The sequence below is a fragment of the Aulonocara sp. 'chitande type north' Nkhata Bay genome, linkage group LG23 (assembly GCF_057382095.1).
Source record: "Aulonocara sp. 'chitande type north' Nkhata Bay isolate Kocher_YH1m ecotype deep benthic linkage group LG23, A_spYH_male_GT1.1, whole genome shotgun sequence".
Taxonomy (NCBI): Eukaryota; Metazoa; Chordata; class Actinopteri; order Cichliformes; family Cichlidae; genus Aulonocara; species Aulonocara sp. 'chitande type north' Nkhata Bay.
In genome coordinates this window covers 45,444,128-45,458,024 of record NC_141365.1, presented here as the reverse complement: position 1 = coordinate 45,458,024, position 13,897 = coordinate 45,444,128, and the positions used below count along the sequence as shown (strand labels likewise).

Genomic DNA, 13,897 nt, shown 5'->3' with positions numbered 1-13,897 from the left:
ACCTGCCTGGCAAGACTGTAGCTGGTCCAGAAAGCTGCAGCTCGTCTTCTGACACAAGCTCAAAGACATTTATCGTCCCAACAACCACATATACGCTGGTCCCTCGCTGTAACACAGTTCACCTTTGGCGGCCTCGCTGTTTCGCTGATCTTTTTTGTGCAATTTTGCATGTTTTTGTTTTTTACAGCGCATTGTGTTCTGCGTCCTGATTGGCTGTAGACCATTGTCAGCCAATCTCGTGCCGTGTCTCCTGTACAGTACAGAATGTGTTCAAATTTACAGCAGTGTGACTCTGCAGTGCTGCACTGTATGTTTGTACGTTTTGTCCCCAACAAACAACAATGATGACGAGACGTTTTGCACCTGTGGTAGCAGCCAAAGGCAGAGGAAGATGCTGACCATCATAGTTTCAACAAGGAGGCAAAAAGGTTGTAACTGTCCACAACAAGAACATCGTAAGGATGGAGTCAGCTTTGGCTTTGTGGCTCAGTGACCGCAGGAAAAAGAACATCGTGCTGGACACCAACATTATCTGCAGAAAAACTCAAAAGCTTTATGAAACTTTACCTGACAGCGAGGAGCCCAGGCCATGGACGAGTGCTCCTCACACAGAAGCTCATTTAATGCCAGCAAAGGCTGATTTGACACATTTCAGAAACACTTTGCTTTCACTCTTTAATAATGAACTTATTTTTCTATGAAGGTTTGAACTTTGTTTAAACAAGAGAGAAAAGTGTGAAAATGTTCATGCCTGTCTGAGAAAAGTGTAGAAAGTGTGCAGTGAGGGTTTAACTGCCTTAAAACTTCTATAATACTTGTAAAACATAAAGCTGCTACTTCATTCTGAGACTTATTTTTAGAACGTAACTCGATAAACGAGCGACCGCAGTACTGTATTGTGTTTATTTTGAAAACTCTCAACAGGATCTTCAGATTTATTTTGAAAGCTTTATCTGGAAAACACAAACACATAAGCAGGAAACAAAGAGCGTGATATGAAACGATAGACGTTTTCATATGGTCATCATATATACATCGTTCTATCGAACAGCCCCAGCTCCTGCTGTCAGTCTCTGTAAATCTGCTCTTAAAACACATTTGTATTCACTGGCTTTTAATACAGCATGAGAGTTATTTGATATTTGATGTGTGATATTAATATTAGGAGTTATTTTAATCGTTATTTTGGATTCTTGTACAGCACTGTGGTCAACGCTGCTGCTGTAATTAATGTGCTATAAACACATAAACAATCTGCAGTTAAACATCCAAAACTAAAGATGTGATCGCTGCCTTTAGAAAATGTGCTGATGCACAAGATATCAGCTCCATTAAGGTGGAATGTGGCCGTGTTAGAAACATGTTGGAAGAAGTTTGAAGCTGAAACTGTGAAGCTGAGAGTGAAAGAGCTCCAGCGTCTGTCACAGGAAACTTTCTTATTTCCACACTGATGAAAGCATCAAGCTTTGATTTCCTGCTGCTTTTATTGAGTCACACTGTGAAACTGAGCCACAGCTGAACCAGCATCCCTGTACAGCAGACACTTACAGCGCTTGGCTGCTTCCATTGGACCCTCTGCACAGAGCTTCAGTTTCCTCTTCTGGTCCCAAAGTGCAGAACAACAAGGTTTCAAACAGCTTCGTTCCAGCAGCATCAGCCACAGACATGCATAGAGAATCCTTTGGTTGTGTTGTGTGTTTGCATATCTGCTGTGTTGCTTTGTGAGGATGGATCATCTACTGCAGCTCCAGATAAACAAGCTGGACCTGAACCTGGTAGCTTCACTTAGAAGACACTTGTGACGGGAACGTGTGAGAAGTTTTGTGCAGACAAGTTTGGATTTAGAGTGTGGGACGAGCTCTCCACAGTCTTTGTGGAGATCCACATTCTGCATACTGCCTGTGAGAAGCTGCAGACATTTGTCCTCCAAATCCACTGAGCAGCTGCTCGTGGTGGTATTAGCTTCATGTGTGCGTGTTAGCATGAAGCCTCGGTCACACTCTGCTGTGGACACGGTCACGGACAGCTGGACGCCTGATGGACGAGTCGTCCTTCCTGTTAAACTTCTTTGAGCATGAGAAGAGCATAAGAAGCTCAGTGGGCACTGTTCAGTGTTTTAACTCTCGCTTTCTGATGGGTTTAGATTTTATTATTGTCATTTGTATTAGGAAATATTTAACCATATATTCTTAGAGGTGTATAATCAATTGTGTAGTGATAGGATGTGTGATCTTTAGCAGGCTGCAGGGGCTTGGTGTGTATTCCACACTAGAATGCACACCCACATCCTGGGAGCACGAGAGAGGTCGTACCTTCTCTTATTGTTTTATGGCAGGATTAACGTAGCTACGTCTGTTCTAGTCTAAGTGCTTTTTGTTTAGATGAACTGCTGGACTTCCTCACCATGTTATCTAGGGTGAACCATCTAGGGTGAAGGGGGGTCTACCCTCTTCCTGACCAAGGATGTTATATGACCCTTTGATCAGCAGTACCACACACACACACACACACACACACACACACACACACACACACACACACACAGTATTCTTTGTTCACATGTATACCTATGTGAGATGCTATATGTTAATGACCCTATGCATATTCATGTAACCACAATAAAAGGAGTGCTATGGGGAGCCTGGCTGAGAGTCTGATGGTGGTCAAGTGGTGGAACGACGCTTGGCTCCAGCCAGGTCTCCCTCATGCATGAGTAAACCAGAGAACTTTGGTGCCTTGTGTCTTGCTTTTTGCTGCGTAGCAGATTGTCCTTAACGTTCCAGTGGATAGGTTCAAACTACAAACCTATCATTAATTGGTCCTTCGAGAGCCGGATCCCTGGAGTCGACATTCACCGAGGGGAAAAGAGACACGCCGACAGACTGACGTCAGCCAGGACTTATAGAGGTCCTGCAGCAAAGTCCCGAGGCGTGAGAATTCGTCATCGAGCCGGTGGATTAGCCGTCTGTTTTTTCTCCTCGATGGATGACGATTGACGGGATTCGGGACTGATGCTACTCGCAATAAGCAACACCAAGTAGGTATGTGAAAAATCTAAGCCACTGTGTGAGGCTGAGTTGTAAAGTCTTTATCACTGTGTGCGATAAAGCGTGTAGTCACTGTGTGCGACTATTCTTTGCCGCTGTGTGCAGCAAAGCGCGCATCCACTGTGTGAGGTTGCGTTGAAAGTCTTTATCACTGTGTGCGATAAAGCGCGTGATCACTGCTATGTAAGTCTTTGCCACTGTGTGCGACAAAGCACGCAGTCACTGTGTGAGACTGCGTTGAGACAATAGGCCTAATTTTTGTTGTTTGTGTGTGAGGATATTTTTTGTTGTTGTTGTTGTTGTGTGAGTGTGTGCGGAGCAGAACACGTGGTCTGTGACGTCGGCAGCTGTTGTTGTTATTATGGGTTCCCAAGCAACCAAGAGTGTGTCAGAGGGTGACGAGAAGTTTATGGTGAAATTCGCTCCCGGTAGCGCAAAGTATTTAGGACATTGGCGCAAGAAATATGATTTTGAAGGTAAATTGGTTGTAGGACAATGTCAAATGTTAGTAGACCAGTTGACAGTGAAAGCAGCTTGTGCGACAGGGAAATTGAAACAGGAGAGAGAGTTACAAGTGGCGTCCGCTAAATTGTGGTTAGAACAGGCGCAGAAGAGACAGGAGGCAGTGACTATATATACTGACAGTCAGTATGCATATGCTACACTTCATTTCTTTGCCGCTCAGTGGTCAAGACGAGGCATGACAACATCAACAGGTAAACCTGTGGAGCATGCGACATTGTTGCAGGCCCTGTTGAAAGCAGTCTTACTGCCTAGTAAAGTTGCGGTTTGTAAATGTGCAGCACACACACGTGGCACTGACCCCATTGTACTAGGCAACGCCTTTGCAGATAAAATTGCAAAGGAAGCGGCCCTTGGAACACATGGGGTTCATGTTCTGGCGTCACAGGAGCAAACTACGCCCATCACACATGATGTGTTAGCAGACATGCAGTCACACTCACCTCCAGCTGAGAAGCAGCTGTGGCTCACTAAAGGAGCAAGCCTGCGAGGTGATGTCTACTATCTTTGTGATAAACCTATATTGCCTAAGAACCTATATAGGACTGCTGCAAGTTTGAGCCACGGGCTCTGCCATGTCTCGACAGCTGGGATGGTGGCAGCAGTCGAACGGCAGTTTTTCACACTGGGATTCAATGCTTATTCAAAACATTTTTGTAAAGCATGTTTAATATGTTGTAAACATAATGCTCAGGGAAACCTCAGACCTAGGAGAGGAAAGTTTCCCAGACCCAGCTACCCATTTGAAGTAATCCATATGGATTTCATTGAGTTGTCTAACTGTAACACCTACAGGTACTGCCTGGTGATTGTGTGCCCGTTCTCAAAGTGGGTAGAAGTTGTCCCCACTAAGAAAGCAGATGCTATTTCAGTGGCTAAAGTGATATGCAAAAATGTGATCCCAGAGCATGGGATCCCCCAGACTATTTACAGTGACAATGGTCCTCATTTTGTGAATGAAGTAATTGAGAAAATGTCACAACATCTGGGGATAACGCTGAAAAACCATTGCTCATATCACCCACAAAGTGCAGGGCTGGTTGAAAGGACTAATGGCACAGTAAAGCTGAGACTCAGGAAAACAATGGAGGAAACAGGCAGAACATGGGTAGACTGCATTGAGCTAGTGAAAATGTATATGAGAATCACGCCAACTGATAATGGCCTAACGCCTTTTGAAATAATATATGGCAGGCGATTTAGAGTTCCAGTGTTTTGTAATGATAAGGATAAAGCAGAAGAAGAAAACACACTAGCAGACTGGATGATTAAAATGCTGAAAAGCAAAGAAGTCATGAGTGCAAATAATCTGCCAGATGATTCTGTTTCTGTACAGGAAGAACGTCTGAAGCCAGGGGACTGGGTACTGATAAAGGTCATAAAGAGGAAGTGCTGGTCGAAGCCACGGTGGGACGGACCATACCAGGCTCTGCTGACAACACCAACTGCTGTGAAGATTGCAGAACGACCCACCTGGATACACCAAAGCCACTGCAAAAAGGTGACACACATCCAGGCCAGCTCGGAGTAAGTGGCAGGAAGACCGGGTACAAAGGGGGGGAAAGCCTCTAGGGCCCTTCGTCTCAATCCGGTGAAGAAACCAACTGAGCCACAGGTACTCATCAGAATGGCTGTTAAAGTGTTGTCTACCCTGCTGGGTGTAATGGCTTTGATGTCATCATGGTCAGCTGTGGAGACCCTGTATGTCCAAGGAAACCACACCCAATACCCTCATGGCTATTCTACAAACTTTTGGTGGCAGTTTATGAATACAACTGCTCACTTGAACAATAGGACGGACTGCTATGTGTGTGCTCATATGCCGTTATCCGCATATACATCTGGACTGTGGCCGTACAGCATACCAGAGGACAGGAGTTGGTGTCTGTTGGGCTTAGCAACTCATCCTGGCAACAGAGTCCTCTGGTCCCAGGCCAACTATAGTACACCTCTGAACATCACCTGGAGTAAGTCGCCACTTATAGATGTGAATTGTTCTGAGCAAACTGACTTATTGGCCTGGCCTCAAGTGTCAGACCCACTGCCAGACATAATATTGCTGAACAAGCTGAATACAGCTCAACTGCCGTTGTGTGTGATGAACAATGGATCACTGTCAGTGGGGGAGCTGCCGCTTCGTTTATGTGGATACATATACACCTACTGCCCTCCAGAGAATGAGAGCAGGTGTATGAAATGCTTGACCAGTGCAAAGTGAGCTGAGAACTTGACATTAAGGAGGACTGAATGCAAGTCCAACCGGGCTTACAGGATACCAGTAAAAGCAAAGAGTCAGAAGTGGACAGGATGTGCAAGGATGGTGCTGAGCAGTAAAGGAACAAGAGTTTTGGCTGATTGGTATTTCTTGTGTGGACATAAAGCCTATCTATCACTCCCTGAGGGATGGGGAGGATTGTGTGCCGTGGTGAAGTTATCGGATCATGTCTTCTTCATGGACAGAGTTGAACATCACCCTAGCAACCGACGGAAGCGTGAGGTGAATATAGCCTCACCTAACTCTTTTGGAGTGACAGTAGACACTGGAGTGCCACGAGAATTCCGCATTTGGAGTGGAGGAGCTAAATTCTTCCAAAGTTTGATCCCAAACATCGGAGTTGCAGAGGTGCGGGATCATGTGGAGATCAACCGATATGCCTTACTGCGACACATTAATCTCACTAAGACTCTGGGAACAGCCTTAGCGGAGGAGCAAAAGGCCATCAGAACGATGGTACTGCAGAGCAGGCTGACCCTAGACTTGATAACAGCATCACAAGGAGGAGTGTGTAAGCTGATTGGAGAGACATGTTGTACGTTTATTCCGGATGGATATACGACTGGAGGAGACATCTATGAGGCACTGCAGAACTTAACTGCTCTGCAGAAATATGTGGCGGACCACACATCAGGAGGAGACACGTCACAAGGCTGGATAGCCTGGTTGACATCTGGACCATGGTGGAATATGTTTCTAAAGTTTTTGACTCCCATTCTTACATTATTGGCTTTGCTTTGCTTGTTTACAGGTTGCATTTTGCCATGTGTAAGATCGATGGTGAATAAAATGATTGCTAACACCTTTACCAATTTCATACTGTTGCAGCAGAGTGACATGGATGCTAAGGCTAATATGTGTGTATGAAATGAAGCCTGCACTGAAAATGTTGACAAGTGGTGTAGAGCTGAAGATATATATATGCCGTATAGCCTTAAAAAATGACAATACAGGGTGGTGATGATGGGTTTAGATTTTATTATTGTCATTTGTATTAGGAAATATTTAACCATATATTCTTAGAGGTGTATAATCAATTGTGTAGTGATAGGATGTGTGATCTTTAGCAGGCTGCAGGGGCTTGGTGTGTATTCCACACTGGAATGCACACCCAAATCCTGGGAGCACGAGAGAGGTCGTACCTTCTCTTATTGTTTTATGGCAGGATTAACGTAGCTACGTCTGTTCTAGTCTAAGTGCTTTTTGTTTAGATGAACTGCTGGACTTCCTCACCATGTTATCTAGGGTGAACCATCTAGGGTGAAGGGGGGTCTACCCTCTTCCTGACCAAGGATGTTATATGACCCTTTGATCAGCAGTACCACACACACACACACACACACACACACACACACACACACACACACACACACACACACACAGTATTCTTTGTTCACATGTATACCTATGTGAGATGCTATATGTTAATGACCCTATGCATATTCATGTAACCACAATAAAAGGAGTGCTATGGGGAGCCTGGCTGAGAGTCTGATGGTGGTCAAGTGGTGGAACGACGCTTGGCTCCAGCCAGGTCTCCCTCATGCATGAGTAAACCAGAGAACTTTGGTGCCTTGTGTCTTGCTTTTTGCTGCGTAGCAGATTGTCCTTAACGTTCCAGTGGATAGGTTCAAACTACAAACCTATCACTTTCACTTCAGCTTCACCAACAACAGCACAAGCAGAGCAGCCCACTGCCTGCATGGCTGGGACAGCGCCCCCTGGTGACTGTAAACCACTACAACATGTAGACGGCCGTCTGCAGGCTGGATGTAGCACCACCGCAGAGACGTGCTGCAGCTCTGTTTAGTTACCCAGCTGACAGCAGAGGCTGTAGTTTACTGTTACCAACATGGAAAACTGAAGCTTCACCAGCTGGAGCTACAGAGCTGGAGAACAAAGGAGACTGAGAGGCCAGAATGATGTGGGAGGAAACATCAAGAGCCTGTTTGAAAGGAGACACATGTGGATGCTGTGCCAGTCTGTGGTCTGTCAGAAGTCAGCTGAGTCACACTGCAAGAAGCTGCAGAATCTCAGAGGAGGAGATTTGGAAGTGTTTGTGGGACAAACTGGACTCAAAGAAAGAAGATGTTTGTGAAGTCTTTGGTGGAGGTGAGCAGTGTGAAGCAGAACACATGCAGATGAATCAGGAGGGAACAAACTGAGTGGGCGGAGCTGTCTGAGCCCCGCCCACACAAACACAGCTCTCTGAATCAGTAAAGGTGGGCAGGCCGCGTGTGGGCCGCGGGCCATACGTTGAGTATCACTGTTTGAAATGTGAACATTGTTCTGCTGCAGTCAATGGACTAAACCAGAGAAGAAGAAAACAGACTTTACCATGAAGATCCTCAGTGTGGATCAGTATAATATCAGCCTGATGTCTGCAGTTTAGTGTCAGCACAACTTTCACATCATATTCATCTCAGCACAACTAAAACATGCTGACTGACCTCAGAGTTTCAAGTTTACATCCTGGACTCTCCAGGAAACCACACAGATGCTTCACTCCTGGATCCTGCAGGTTGTAGTTGGAGCTCAGGTCCAGCTCTCTCAGATGGGAGGGGTTGGACTTCAGTGCTGCTGCCAGATAATCACAGCTGATCTCTGACAAACCACAGTTCTCCAATCTGTATAAAGAATGAAAGATGTAAGTTTATTAGACAAAGTGCTTGAAATCATTCAGTGTTTCATCATCTGTTCAGAGCTGAAGAAGGTTCAGAATGTAGAAGTTTAGAAAATGGAAACTCCAAACAGCTGAAGCCAACAGGAAGCAGCTTCAAACAAACACAACAAGAGAAAAAACTCTGAATTTTTCACATTAAAGTCGTACATTTCTCATAAAAACAGGACAAAGACTTGAAAAAGTCGTGTTTTTCCTTCCAGGAACCACATGGCTTCACTTTTAAAGGTGAAGTGTGACAGAAATGGACATATTTGAAGTCCAACACCTTTTTCCAGTCACATTATTAAAGCAGACAAACTACAAGCTCATTTTCATTCCAACAAGTCATCTTCTGACCTGGACTAACAACACTGGTCTCTATGTGCAGCTGGCTGTGAGACCAGTGCTCAGGGAGCGTCTACAAAGTGCAACACTGAAAGAACATCACACACTCATTTGCTTCCAGCACTTTCACACAAACATCTACTGTCATTATTGTCACCAAACTCTGTGGATCCTTTATTGCAAATTCAAATGGGATCAAATGGTCAGACAAAAGAGGGTTATGAGGAAATATGATGAAATGTTGTGTATTAGCAGCAACTTATTGAATCATTTTCCTCAGAAACCAAACAAAATGATTGACAAACATGTTTTTACAAACTCAGTGTTGGACTTGGATCAGCAGGATAAGCTGATGTTTAAAGGCATTTGAGTCTCTCTGTATGAGAGTCCAGTTCTTACTCAATATTTATGGATGATGTTCTTTCAGTGTTGCACTTTGTAGACGCTCCCTGAGCCTCACAGCCAGCTGCACATGGACCAGCTGACATTACCCAGCATTAGAGGCGGCTGTAAAAAATTCATGTTCCCATTTAAATGGTTTTAATTTGAATAAAACGATGTTGATTCATTCAATCCTGAATCGATGTTTAATATAAATGTATTTTGCCAGAATCTCAGGTTAAAGCTCACAAACTATTTCAACAAGCAGCAAACAGCTAAAACAGTAAATGAGAGCAGCTAAACACACAAAGATGGAAACACAGAGCGTGGATCGTTCACTCGACGGCACGTACACGGACACGCCGTCGGGGCTGAAAGTGGACAGCTCACAGATCCTGAAGCTGCAGGTTTCATCTGTCTCCAACCAAAACTGAGTGAAGCAGCAGCAAAAGAAGATCCAAACTCTGCTTCACGTTTGATCAATATGCTCATGAATTCTCTCTGACTTTGGCTGTTCCTGCCTGCACAGCTCTCTCTCTCTCAGTGTACTCCAAGAACAGCTTCAAACATCTGTTTCTGCATCATTCACTGTTTATTAGCCACCAGTCTGCTGTTGTGTAATAATGAAACAAGTCGATGCTTCAGTGCGTTGAATTGTGTTACACAAAGAAAAGCAAAGTTTCTCGTTGTTCAGGCAGAATCGAGCGTTGAAGAATGAATTCACACGTCAATAAACATTTTCATCAGCACAAGCAGGACAATGAAAGCAGGAAATACCCCAAACTGCTATTTCTCATTCTACAACTTCAACAACTGCACATGAATTATACTTCATACACAGACCCACAGTCTCTGATTGCTCTGAAATCTCACTGACAGCCAATAGAAATAAAGAAAAGTCCAGACTGACAGTCTCTGTGGGGTTAGGCAGTGAACTGCTCATGCTGCGTTAAAGTGCATCACAAACTATTGGAATTGGATCCAACTTTGTGAAGCAGATTTCTTCTCAGCTGCTGTTTTGAACATTTCCTCATGAACTGTATTAAACTCTGTAAATGAACTGAGAACTATTTCTACATTTGAAACTATGGATTCATTTTCCCGTTCACTTCTGTACGTTAGTGTATAAATGAATGTTAGACTGGGCTCCATGGAAACACTTGGACTGGTCTCAGCTGCCTTCTTTCTGTAGTCCTTTCTCTTCTCCAGCTTCTGTTTGAAATCCTCTCACAGAGCCTGAAACCTGCTTTGCTGTCATGTTTGGGCCTGTGTTCCTCTGCTTTAACACAAACCTCACCACAGCAGCTGTGTGGGTCGTCTCTGTAGCAGCCAGATCAGCTTCTGATACATGAACATCATCACAGCTCCTAACTTCACCTTTATTAGCTTTGACATTCATGTCTTTCTTTTCTCTGTCTGTTTCCACACAAGCTCAAAGTCTCTGCAGCCTGTTTTTATCTGCTATCATCAGATCTCCAACAGCCTCATTCACATCCCTCACACACTCTACAGCCTCACCAGTACTGACTTCATCTTCACTGACTAATGGAGCACAACATGAACCTGTGGAGGCTGAAAAGCTGTCCTGACAAACATCTCCCCATCACCACTCCACTTCTGTCAGCCTTTAAATGAACCCTGCTCAAGTCTGTCACTTCTATTTGGAGCCAAGAGGAAAAACTGTTGTTCAGTCGTTTGGAAAGACACAACATTTCTGAAAGCACTCAAACTTCTTCACATTTGTCTTCAGACACATCCTGAACATTTAGGAACTAAAGAACGTTTCAAATATCAAAGATCAGAAATATAGAAAAACAACAACAGCTGCAGTCAGTGAACTCACCTCAGAGTCTCCAGTCGACAGTTTGGACTCTCCAGTCCAGCACACAGAAGCTTCACTGCTGAATCCTGCAGCTTGTTGTTACTCATCTCCAGCTCTGTCAGATGGGAGGGGATGGACTTCAGAGCCGAGGCCACAACTTCACAGTGAGTCCCTGAGAGTCCACACCGAGTCAGTCTGTGATCACAGAAAATATAAAATGTGTTATTATAAAAGCAGAAAATCTGCATTATAAACACAGACTGAATGTATATGAAGACAAAACAGAGTGAGGTCATAATCTGATGAACATCTGCTCTTCACATCTGTGCTTCAGCTCCTCTTACTGTGTTTGACATGACACAACGATTCAGTCTCTCTCAGACCTGCAGACTTTTAATGAGAATCTTTGTTTGGCTTTAATCTGCAGATGAAGGAGGAAGATGGTGTCACATTTAGGCTTCCATAATGTCCACAGTCTGTCAGTGAGATCTGATCCAGAGTCAGAGTGAAGACACACATGTGGACTGTTTCCTGTCTTGAATCCAGAACATTTTGAATGAGCTCAGCTCAGTGAAGAGTTCCAGCTGGAAAGACGATCTCTGTTTGCTACCTGCTGCTGTCAGGTACGACTGTTCACGTCCACACTCAGGAAAAATCTGCTGACTGTCACCAAACGGAGCAGAAATGTCATCACTGGACAATAATGATGAATGAACTCAGAGCTGCTGATATCACATCTGATTTCAGGGGAACTAAACTAAAAAGGAACAAATAGAAACAACCATCATGACTCTGTTTGACCTTCAGATCAGAAACTATGGTTCAGAACAGCAGCAGGATTTCAGGCACTGTCACATCCTCAACATCCATATTCCAAATGCTCTTCCTGACAGGACACTCTTTGTTCCCACTCAGGGAGTTTCCATGTGTACAAATCATTTCTGAATCTCAGTAGACTGGGAGGTTTTTCCATCTCATGAATCTCTTTCCTAACATCAAACTAGATAAATCAAACAAAGGAACTGGAGTCTGTCTAATTTCTGACCCCAGTAAAGTTTGTACTGGGATACCCCGACATACTCTCTCTCCATCTGCTCCCACAGCCTCATATTCACAGCTGGCCCTTCTCTCAGCATCCACACTCAGGGTGGGGGCGGGGTCAACACCAGTCAAAACCATTGCTTTGGCCTTATGGCCATTTTATTAGTGTGCGTTTCTCAGTAACAAGCAGGACTACGCACAGGTGTTTGGACATGTGTGGACCCGACCTACACTTAAACTTCTTAAATCCTCTGTTTCTGTGTCACCAGCTACACTTTTAATATTCATATATTCACTCCGACATTTTTGGGGAGCGGTCAGAGCTCGTACACTGCAGACAAACATATCTCCCAGCACACAGCTGACTGTCAACTCTCTGAGATTGGATATGATTCATTTAGATTATATCTGTAAGGTGAAGTTTATCTCGGTGTTTATTTGTTCCTGAGGAAGTCAGCTCGGCTCAGATTAAACTTTAATAACTGAACAATTTCAATGAACCTTAACGCCTCCCTGGAGCATATATGGAACTGAATCAGTCACTTTTCTTTATTTCCTGATGTTCATATGTGACATACATGTTTTAACCATTAATCTGGAATTAAACTGACATTTAATATATTTTAAGGAGGAAAGAGAAATTTCACCAGAGGATGTTGATGCTGTTCATGGAGACTGAAGACAGAATGATTTATCTGTCTTAATATTTCTGCTGCTCTTTCCTCAGGTGCAAAAATATTTTAACTGTTGGTTTTAATTCAAAATCAATGGTTAAAATGTTAAAACACCAACAAACTTGTGGCGTTAGTGTTGATATTCTGTGAGTTACTTAAAGAGATCACACAGGTACAGGACATATTTTATGTTCAGGTTTATGCATGTTTGCGGTGAGATGTGCATGTAGTGGGCTGTTATGTTGTAAACTGTGTGGATGTGTTTGGGAACAGAAAGATTATTTTACTGCATAAAACGGCGCTGCTGAAACAGCTGTTTCTGCCGCTGATACACTCGGCCGGTGAACCACCTGACTCACACAGGCTCTCCTCCTCCACAGTCCTCGTTTATGAAGAGCTTTACAAACACAACATCACGGCTAACAGCTGGATTCTCCCGTTTCAGTGCCAAACAGCCACTTCCTGCTACAGACAGTAAAGTGGACAGTTCGGCGCTAAACATGTTTTTAAAACTTTAAGCTCTTATTTGTTAAAGCCAGCTTCACAGACAGATCTGTGTCAGTGTTTTAGAGCAGGGCTCAGTGGTGTAAACCAGCCTTTATATGTGTTTCATCTCCATTTTTACATTAAACTGAACCAAAACACTGAAAACTTCACCTGATATGTCTGTGTAGGTTCTCATCATACAGTCATGGTAATCTAAGGAGCCTGGAAAGAAAAGTGACTTCTTTAAGTTTCTTGAAGACGTTTCATCTCTCGAAACCTCTGCTGATAATCACCCACACCCTTTTTCACAGCTTGGCTCATGTGATGAGCCACATGATCAATAGTTGGTCAGCGACCCTCTTAAGGGACACTCCCACTAGGATTAAAATCTGGGACTCTCCACTTTTTGGTTTTAGAAGTGAAGAAGCTGAATGTTCGGATTAAACATCTTCAAGAAACTTAAAGCAGTGCACTCGCTTTTCTTTCTAAGCGGCCTTTCTTAGATCACCTGATATAACCTGAGTAAATTATGTCGAGTGTCAGCGGGGTTTGAAAACTCTGCGGCATGACCCGGGTGTTGCTGGTGGCATCATGAGCTTAGACCCCTCAGTCAGCTCGGTCTAAAGTCATCGTCAGCACTAA

General features: G+C 44.0%; 2 protein-coding genes and 1 pseudogene across 2 annotated transcripts in view; 1 reads left to right on the top strand and 2 right to left on the bottom strand.

The window, feature by feature from the left end:
- Nucleotides 1–13,897, bottom strand: part of LOC147302759 (NACHT, LRR and PYD domains-containing protein 12-like) — a 154,278-nt gene that overhangs the window by 84,651 nt on the left and 55,730 nt on the right. The gene's annotated exons all lie outside the window — the stretch shown is intronic.
- LOC147302761 (NACHT, LRR and PYD domains-containing protein 12-like) overlaps nt 1–13,897 on the bottom strand; it is a 116,789-nt gene that overhangs the window by 83,635 nt on the left and 19,257 nt on the right. The window lies entirely within an intron of this gene.
- LOC147302762 (uncharacterized) lies at nt 5,197–6,806 on the top strand (annotated as a pseudogene).